The following is a 10,153-nucleotide window of genomic DNA, read 5'->3' on the forward strand; positions in this document are numbered from 1 at the left end:
GGGCGTAAACATTAGCTAATATTACTTTATGGCCCTGAATCTCAGCGAGAAGTAACAAAACCCGTCCAGCATCATCAATACTTTCCCTAATACATTTGAATTGCATTTGTTTGTGGACTAGAATTGCTACCCCCCTGCTATGACCATTCCAGCATGAGGCGGAGACATGACCAACCCAATCTCTGCAAAGCTTTCTAGATTCCTGAGTTAATAAGTGAGTCTCCTGCAGAAATGCTATATCACATCTTTTCGACTTAATAAATGTTATGACTTTTTTCCTTTTGATAGGGTGGTTAAGACCTTGCACGTTCCATGTCATTAGTTTCAAGGTCCTTCCTTTATCAGCCAGCATCATTATATTGGAGTAGGTCTAGTAACCGATGCATGTAGGGGATGTAACCTATCATTAGGAACCACCTTCGCTGAGCAACAAGCATCATGTACATGGGCAGGAAAAGAATTGGGGAAAAAGAAAAAAGAAAACAATATGACAGGAAAAAAAGATGTGTATACATATTGATACATGGTGCCCGTGAACTGCCGTCACCTGCAGGTGCTCAAAAAGCACCAAACCGAACACACAAAAAACTTGGTCCGTGACTTTGAACAGTCTAACAGCTCGCGAAGAGGGCAGTCATGCAGCTATAATTATGTAGCTAAAAATTAGTAAGGGCTACATCAGTACAAGAGCTGTGTAAGGGTCATAAGCAATAAACAGTCAAATATAACCAAAATACTTGAACAAGTTAGTTTTAAGTATCTCTCCACTCATCTAGTAATGTCTATCTGAGGCATATGTCTCCCCATTAAGCCCTTATCAGCTCTGGGTTGGTCTATAGTGCTAATGGAAATGGTGGGAAGGAACGGAAGAAGACAAAACAAAACAAATGTATTTCTCCACCCCAAAAACAGGTGAAATAATAAGTGGGTGAGTAATAAAATAAAGGTACACCAGTAAGTTCAGGGAGTGACATACATTACAGATATGCTCCCCCTACTATAGCAACTCTAATGCCAACAGTATAGACAAATAACAATCTGAATCAGAGCACAACCAAAAATGATAGGTATAATAAAAGCCATAATGCCTCCATCCAAAATAGTAAATGAAATATCTCTTTCATATTCAGATGTGTTTAACAGTGTAAATGAGAGACGTGTACAGTTCAACTGGATGGTTCTAGGTAACTTAAGGGCAGAATATGAATATGCTTTCACGGGAGCAGAGAGCGAATGAATTCCAGTGCTTTTTTGGGGTCTGTGAACTCACGTCTACCGTCCACCGTCCACGGGGAGAGCACAGCTGGATACATCACGGAGAACTTGATCCGACGCTCGTGAAGCAGGCATTTGCATTGATTAAAAGCAGCCTGTTTCTCGGTGACAAGTTTGGAGTAGTCAGGAAAGACCATGATGTGATGCTTGTCCCAGTGCACCTTTCCCATCTTCCGCACAGCTTCAGCGATCCGTTCCCTGTCCTGGAATCTCAGGAAACGAGCAAGGATCGGTCTAGGGGGCTGGCCGTCTGGCAAGGGCGACGTTTCAATCACATTTACGTGTCAGGATCTGGTTATTATAGACAAAGATTCAATATTTAACCGTCATGTATCATCACAGTAGCAGCGTTACATACGTTGGCAGCTGTAAACACTAATAAAAACATTATAAAAGTACATCCGGTGGTTTGGTGCCTACCTGTATACTGAACATGTAAGGAGTAGTTAACGTTTATAATCATCAGAGAACGTTACAGATGTTGTTTTTGGTTCCTATCTGTTTCCTGAATATATTCGTACGTGTGTGAATGTGTAAATGAGAGACATTAACTTATAGCACATTGTGGAAGGAGCTTTCTAAAGTTCACTCCATTCACTTGTATTAGTTCACGGGGCAGATCTGCCTCCTCCAATATGGCGGCGACGTCGACGTACGGTCCAGCGCTCAATGAGGCGTCTATGTATATATGTCTATGGCTCTGCTGCTCAGCTCTGCCAGGAGCATGCGTAAACACAGGGCAACAAGTGCCTTAAAGGGGAAGCATCATCACATTTCTTAAAGGCATTTTTTAAATCATTTCCATTAAATTATTGCCAAATCTGTGTTAAGTGGCTCTTAATGAAATGTATGCATTTTAATCCAAAAACACATTTATGCTTCTTAACAAAATAACCATATTTATGCTCTTAAAATAAATATTTATGTTGTATCTATTTTCCTTCTCTGGGCTGTGGACCATCTTGGATTACACTACTGTGGCGGTAAGTGAAGACCAGTTGTGTTCTACAAAGTGTTTTACCAAAAGAGTGTGTGCGTTTTTCTTTTTAGAAATATTATATCTGTGTTGGATGAACCTGGTAAGCATTGTATTACCTGTTTCACCAACATATTGCATTCCGCACTGTTTATGTAACCAATAAGTGGATTTACCAGGGTTATGGTAGCAGTATACTACCTATCCAGTTTATTCACAACTATTAATTTCTGGACTGAAATGCATCAACTTCATCTTCACAACACTTCATCAACACACAACCACAACTGCATGACCTTAACTCTTTATCACTAGATTGAAATAAAAATAAAAACACAAAATATAGTTCCCTCTTTCTTTCTTTGTGGAAACAAATGATTGTTTACATTTCTGAACAATTCAACACCGGACGGTCTTCAACTCAAAATGAAAGGAATCATCAGTATTTTCACGATCCGCTTCCAAGATTGTAGGTAAGAACCCACAGGGAAGGAGCATGTCACGATGCAGGACCCGTTCTCTGCCCTCTCCATCCTCAGGCTTGACCACATAGACAGGGATACTCTCATCTGGCTGTTTGACAACAACATGAACAGTGGACTCCCACTTGTCTGAGATTTTGTGCTTCTTTCTGAGACTCAGGGTCCTTACAAGGACCCTGTCCCCCACTTCCAAAGGCAGAGCGGTCACTTTAGCATCCCAGTGCCATTTGTTCAACAGCTGCCTTTTCTCAGCATTTCTTGAAGCTAGCTCATATGCATGTCTCAGTCTTTTCTTCAGGTCACGCACATATTGTGAGTGCGTTTTGGGGTTGTGGCCTTGAGGGCTGATGCCCAAACATAGGTCAATGGGAAGACGCGGCTCTCTGCCGAACATGAGAAGAAAAGGAGCTTCCCCAGTCACATCATTTCTTGTACAATTATACGCGTGTACTAGGGGCCTAACATATTTCCTCCATTCCCCCTTCTTTTTCCCATCCAGAGTTCCAAAGAGATCAATCGTTCTGTTGAATCGTTCTACCGGATTCCCTCTTGGGTGGTAGGGTGTTGTGCGAGACTTGGAGATTCCAGCATGCCTACAAAGTTTTGCTACAACTTCTGACTCAAAACAGGCTCCTTGATCACTATGTAGTCTGCAGGGAAAACCATAGTGACTGATGAAGTTCTCCCATAACACTGTGGCAACAGTTTTGGATGTCTGGTCTCTTGTTGGATATGCCTGTGCATATTTTGTATAGTGATCAGTTATGACCAGTACATTTCTAGTGTCTCTTGAGTCAGGTTCTATTGACAGAAAATCTATACAAATCAACTCGAGGGGACCACTGACTTTGATGTTAACCAGTTTTGATGCCTTTTGCACTAGCTTTCCGTCTAACACATCTTTCACAGCTTTTACATTTTGTCTCAATGTACCTAGCCATTATCGGCCAATAGAATCTAGCTCTGGCTAGTTCCAAAGTTCTTTCAATGCCCATATGCCCCACTTCATCATGAACACCTTGTGACTGCTAGGTATGACAAGTTGATGAAAAGCTTCACCTCTTTGGTTGAGAACCCTGCGGCACAACACGCCATCCATCAAGGGTAGTTTTGATCGCTCTCGTAAGAGTAGGGCTACCTCCGGCCTCTCAGTTCTCATATCCATTGTCTCAGTGTCGATCCCACTTTCAAACATGTGAATAATTTGTGCTAAGGCAGCATCCTCTCTGCAAACAATGAGTGAGTGCAATCAAAGTAAGACACTAAGCATTTTTTACAGACAGCATACAGTACCTGTACCAAAGACAATGCCGGTGCCTACCTGAGACATGTAGCACACGCTGTTCAAGTTGCATACACCTCCACTTGAAATAAAATGGGGAGGGCTCCGGTTGTTAAGGGGAAGTATTTGATGAAAGCTTCCCATTGGTCCTTAGGTGGGACTTTCACAGATGGAGAACTGCAAGAAAAGAAAAGCACGTGTCGCCATCAGGTAGTTGTGATGTCGGACTGGCACCAATGAATGTCTTTAATATGGAACCATCCAAAGGATATGTGTCGAATCACAAACATGGCATTTTGGCTGAAGAGCTGCCTGATGTTGCATGCAAGGCCACTATTACTATTCCAGCTGATTTATATAACCCTACTGCAGCAGTCTTCATCCATCACAATATTTAAACATTCCACCAAAGAATCACGTATATAAATTCTTGATAGGAATGGCAGTGTTAGCTCTCTGAACAAGTTGGAAACTCTGTTGAAGGTGCCCAGCATAGTCATATCCATCAACGGGCAATACTGGATAATGGGTGACAGGACGCGCAAAGGCAAATTAGGGCTAGCAATGAAGGGAGTGTCAGGGTCAGCATGAAAGATATGTTTTGGCACTGTAGGACATGCAGAAGGAACAATATCAGGGTCAGTGTGACGGACGGTGTTGGGGTCACCATGTGGGACATCACTGGGGTCACCATAAGGGACATCACATGAGTCACCATGAAAGACATCACTGGAATCACCATGAGGGTCATTGTTGGGGTCAGAGTGATGGTCAGAGTCAGGGTTTGAATGGTGGTCAGAGTCAGGGATAGCATCAGAGCCAGTATTATAAAGAAGCACCCTCTGCTTCAAAGGTCCTTGATGTACCTCTAAGTGTTGCTGGTTGATGGCAGATGGCAAACTGAAAAGGTAGAGCAGAGAAAACTTGCTTCATGATAAGGTGTATGCCCACCATTGGCCCCGACCAATCCGCCTATCCCAGACTTTTGGCTCTTTATACTACAAAAATGGCTGAAAACATTTTGTGTTGACACACGAAAAATATAAATAATATAGGTGATGGAGCTTAGCCGCTAGCTAAAACATACAACATTATCCCAACAAACATCTTAATACACAGAATATTTAAACAGATAAGGTGGATGGCTTGGTTTAACAAAGATATTAATTGAACTTTAAAGGTCACAAATAGTGCTGCTTACCTGCAATAGTCACAGTAGAAGTGAGCACGGCATTCTCAAAGGCCCAAAATAACTCTCATGGGTGCCACCTAGTGGCTCAACTTTATACATCAATAAAATGTCAGAATGCAATTACTATTAAATACTTGGTTTCACTAATTTAGTTTACTAATGCACTGAAGCCCATGCCTTTTGCTTTACTTGCAGCTTTATTTGAGAGGTAAAATGATGATAATGCAACACTTTTCTCACTATATGAGCTATTATTACAGTATGAGCTGTTATTACATTATGAGCGGTATCAATAAGGCTCTTAATGTAATAAGTTATTACATTATTACATTATGCGCAAAGCCCTTATTACGTTATACGGGTTAGGGTTAGGGTTTCATTACATTATGAGCCGATTATTACATTATGAACTTTTATTACATTTAAATTATTACATTATGAGCCGTTATTACATTATGAGTTGCTACAGCACCGAAACTGGCAATGTTTACCTTTGGTCTCTGGAGGACGTCCCCGCGGCCTGGCATGTACCAGACGGCAGATTTCGGCCCGCTTACTCCCTGATTTTCTTACAGCTGTGTCGTAGAAGAGAGGGGGAAAAGGAAAACAGAGAGAGAGGGAGAGAAAAGGAAGTTTTAAGTCAGAGTTGTTCATGTTCAATGGTTGCAATATGCCTTGTCTGACGTGTAAGAACAAGTTAACTAACAATACTAGGACTAATAATTACCAGTTACAGGTTACATAAGCAACCTGCTAGTTCCGGTCACTTAATGAGTGAAATTGCCTCAACCCGGTTTAAGAAATGTACACTCACTGATTCCAGAGGTGGTCCAAGTTGGACCTGGCATTGGCCACGGGACCTCCCTTCTTACCAATGAAAAAGCAGCCCTTGTCACCCTGCGCTTGAGCTTGCCTCTTCAGGCAGAGTGGCCTGATGCCCGTGAAGTAGGCATCAAACCACTGTTGGTGGGAAAGGAAATGCCAAGCTGGTTTTTCAAGTCTGCCATCTTGTGGAAATGTTTTTTTGACTCTAATGTTAAAATAAAAACGCTCAACTCACCCTATCCTCTTCTGCACTGATTACCACTGTGTCTTTCCTTGAACTGGAGCAACACCCCGGCACCGACGCTCACCTGCCTGTCGTTCCAGTCAGTCACCTGTGATGGGGGATTATTTTTGTAGGCACACAAACAACTTTCAATGTACGGGAGTCAAAGGTGCAGGGAAACTGAGCCAACATTAGAATAAGCGCACGCTTACCTTGAAATCCACAACTGTGTGTTCCGATTTCCGGTGCGTAATCATCAGGGTCGCCATGCAAAAGTACCGGTAAATCGTCATGCGCTTCTCCGATAACTGCTCGCTACTTTGCAGCTTACGGCAAGCTTCCTCGATCCATTCTTTGGCCTCCTCCAGCAGACCCTGGTGCTCAGACCAGGACTCCTCCTTCCTCTGAGAGCTGACATGCATCACAGGTTCATATAGGAAATGTAGATTTAACACATCAAAAAAGAGTCAGCTTAAATGTCAAATAAATCATAAGCATAACCACCTCCCCTCTGCACCCTGCGGTGTCTTCTCTTCTTCACTGAGCACAAAGAGTCCTTTGCTCCTCATTCATTGCAATCAAGCCTATTCAACACACCTGACTTGGCAGAAACTCACTTGATAGCTACTTCACTTCAATGGTCTCACAACAACTAACACAAAAAGTATCTAGACAAGATTAAATATTTCAACTAACTTTCTTCACAGAATGCCTAAACACCAAGGCTGTGTCCAAATTCAGGGGCTGCATCCTTCAAGGACGCAGCCTTTGCGGCCCACGAAGGCTGGGTCCTTCGGAGAGACCTTGAAGGCCGCGTCCACCATTGTTAAATGGGACGGTCTAGCCTTCGGAGTATTTCCTGGTTGCATCACCAGGTGTTCATGCATTAAAGTCTGTTTTGGTTCAAATCTATCAAACGTGTACATTTATTTGTGTATTTTAACTGAAAGTTGAAATTTGGAGGTTTTATAGTCCCTTGAAGTTTAACATATCTGGCGTTGGATGTTCAAATGACTAAAAGCCGAGTATAAACCCATTACTTAAATTTGAATGTCATGTCTGCGCCACTTGATGTCGCCATTTTCTCTTGCTTCCTCTTCTGTTTCGGGACTGAGCAGCGGTGCACAAAGGATCTTGGGATATAGCAGGCCGCGAAGGATAGTAGCGGTGCGTCCTCCAAAAAGAGGGAAGGGCAGGCTGCATTTGTGGGCCGCATTTGAAGGAGCCTTCGAATTTGGACAGCCTTCACGCAGCGTTGTGACGTAATTGGCCTTCAAACAGGGCCGCCCCTGGCCAAATTGGGGCCCTAAGCAGAATTTTATTTTGAGCCCCCCCCCCCCCCCCATTACAAAATGACTGTATCATGAAAGGCCATTTAGGTTTACAACCTTTATTAGTAGGAACAAATCAAATGAACAGCCTCTTTCAACAATGGAACAAGCCTTTTACAGATGCAGGCTGCTTCAGTAGACATGGTGCTTGATGGCCCTTGTGACGTACTGGGCGCTGGCTCCGTGTCACCCTTAGTAACAAACTTAAGCATTGACCCTGTTATGACAAGAAATCCATCATACAAGCAGATTATTAAGATTTGTTTTGGTCTTAATGGTAAATTACACAATGAAATTAATGTAAACACTAGCCTCACAAAGATTAAAATTAATGCAAATAATAATTATATTCAATATGATTTTATTTTATTATACTATTTTAATCCCACAAGGCGGCGCCCAATGAGCATTGTTAGGGGTCGGTGCCTTGCTCAAGGGTACCTCGGCAATGCCCAGGATGTGAACTAGTATTCTCCATTACTAGTTCACATCATACTTTTTTTTTTTTTTGTCTGAGCGGGACTTGAACCGGCCACATCTGAGCCCCCAAGCCAAGTCCCTACGGACTGAGCTATTGCCGCTATTTGATACCTCTATATTTAAATATTTTTATATACTTATTTTTACATTTTGTACTTAGGTTCTATATTCCTATACTGCTGTTTGCTGCTGCAACGCTTTAAATTTCTCCATTGTGGGTCAAATAAAGGATTATCTTAAATTCACCAAGAGATGGCGACATTTTACCTCCATAAAAATAGCCCAAAACTTCTATTGATAGCATAGATTGATAGGCTATAAACCTGAGCCAACATACGACCACCAACTGGTCAATTAACCACTCCTTTTTCAACAGAGGTGAATGTATATGCAGTTAACAAGACATTCAATAAATGATAATCAGGGCCGCTGGAAAATTTAATCTCCAGTCCAGAATTATCCTCTCTTCTGTCTCATGATTAGCAGGCTAGCAGCTGGGGTGTTCCTCCTCTTGTTTTGACTTTGTCTTTCTTTTGCTTTCTCCCGATTCATATTGCCGTTTGGAGGCCATCTCTCCACCTGCATCCAACTGCCTGTCGGCGCATCTGACCGCTGATTGGTCAGATGCTGCGTGCTGTCAATCATTGCGCCAACGTGTGCGGTGTCAGATTACTCGTTTTTTTTTTTTCTCTCCTGCCTCGGGCTGACTTGGTGCTCTACGCGCGCCTCACGGCAGCGATGCGCATCCTTTGCGCATTTGCAGAGAATGTGTCCCCTTGCGCAAAATGGGGCCCCCCATGGATCGTGGGGCCCTACGCACAGCGCGTGTTCTGCGTGTAGGGAGGGGCGGCGCTGCACAAATAAATATTAAAACCAACATTTTTGGAAAATGAACTCATACATACCACTCCGCAAAGCTACGGTGAAGGCCAAGAGAGGCGGCGGAACAACGGCCTGCGCCGCGATTTAATCACCCAGCTACATCAGACACACAAAGAAATAATCAGCTGGGAACTGAGTGACAGAGCCGCGGGACGGCAGACAATTGTGGACTTACTGAAAGGGACAGGCAAGCGCATCCAGGAAGGGCTTCTGGCGGAGCGATGCGTCCCCCCACAGCCGATTGCGCTACAAATAGCGGAGATCGCGTCACCAAAGTGCCCGTGTTACGCACACATGAACAATGGAAGACTAGCAGAGAGCATTACCTGAATGAAGAGGATTGTACACCCGCAACGGCCACGCCGAACCACCGCGATAGACAAGCCACAGCCACCAGAGAGAAGCGGAGGAAAAGGATGAGACAGGTGTGTCTGCACCTCTATATGTAAGGGCGCATTGTGCCGCCCCTCGATCAGGATGCCCAATAAGTTGGCACAGTGCCATATAGTGGCAGGGAGGGAGACGACCTGTCACACGTCTCAGTTATAAAGACATATGCTTTTTTATATACATATATTTTTGTGTGTAAAGTGTATTTAATTTAAAGGGAAACTATAATTTCTTCATGTTTTTTATAAGACTGTTATATGTCAGCCAATTAAAATGACCATATCAGTATAAAAAGCATATACTTTTTATATATGAATATATACAATTATATATAGCTTTTTGTATGTTAATGTTATGTAAACTATGCTTTTTTTGTTTTTTTTAAATAAGATTCTTATATGTCAGCCAATGCAAATTACCATTACAGTTTAAAAAATATATGCTTTTTATGTATTAATTTATAACGTTTAACACAAGTTTCTATAGTCAAAAACATATGAATCACATATTAAAATGACATGACTTCATTTGTTCCTATACTGATACTGTCTTGGATCAAACAAGTTTAAAACTGTCAAGACATGGTTTGCCTGGTCATCGCCCAGAACAACTAATTTCACCATACAGTGATATAAATGCAGTCTGTATAGATCTGTTATGTTGAAAACATGGCTGCAAACTTTCAAGTCAGTAGTCTTTATTAACAGTGGAACATTGCTGGGATTACAGTGCCGACAGCAGTAAACAAACAGCAGTAAACTCTAATCTTAGAGAAGATCGTGTTTTCAAAGATATCCTTTGAATGAACTAGTGGC

At 42.5% G+C, this 10,153-nt stretch overlaps 2 long non-coding RNA genes across 3 annotated transcripts; both read right to left on the reverse strand.

Annotated features, from left to right (window-relative positions):
• Positions 1 to 3,798: 3,798 nt before the first annotated feature.
• On the reverse strand, positions 3,799 to 6,320 carry LOC141019852 (uncharacterized). Its single transcript, XR_012180793.1, has 3 exons — positions 6,268 to 6,320; positions 4,055 to 6,167; positions 3,799 to 3,959 (listed from the first exon to the last, which is right to left on the reverse strand). It is a non-coding gene; the product is annotated as an uncharacterized lncRNA (long non-coding RNA).
• Positions 6,321 to 6,487: 167 nt separating this feature from the next.
• Positions 6,488 to 9,323, reverse strand: LOC141019853 (uncharacterized). 2 transcript variants are annotated; one of them, XR_012180795.1, is made up of 4 exons: positions 9,275 to 9,323; positions 9,124 to 9,194; positions 8,972 to 9,044; positions 6,488 to 6,666 (listed from the first exon to the last, which is right to left on the reverse strand). It is a non-coding gene; the product is annotated as an uncharacterized lncRNA (long non-coding RNA). The 2 variants fall into 2 exon arrangements; XR_012180794.1 differs by lacking the exon at positions 6,488 to 6,666 and having other exon boundaries at positions 8,939 to 9,044.
• Positions 9,324 to 10,153: the final 830 nt, after the last annotated feature.

Source organism: Pagrus major, chromosome 23 (genome assembly GCF_040436345.1).
Source record: "Pagrus major chromosome 23, Pma_NU_1.0".
Lineage (NCBI taxonomy): Eukaryota > Metazoa > Chordata > Actinopteri > Spariformes > Sparidae > Pagrus > Pagrus major.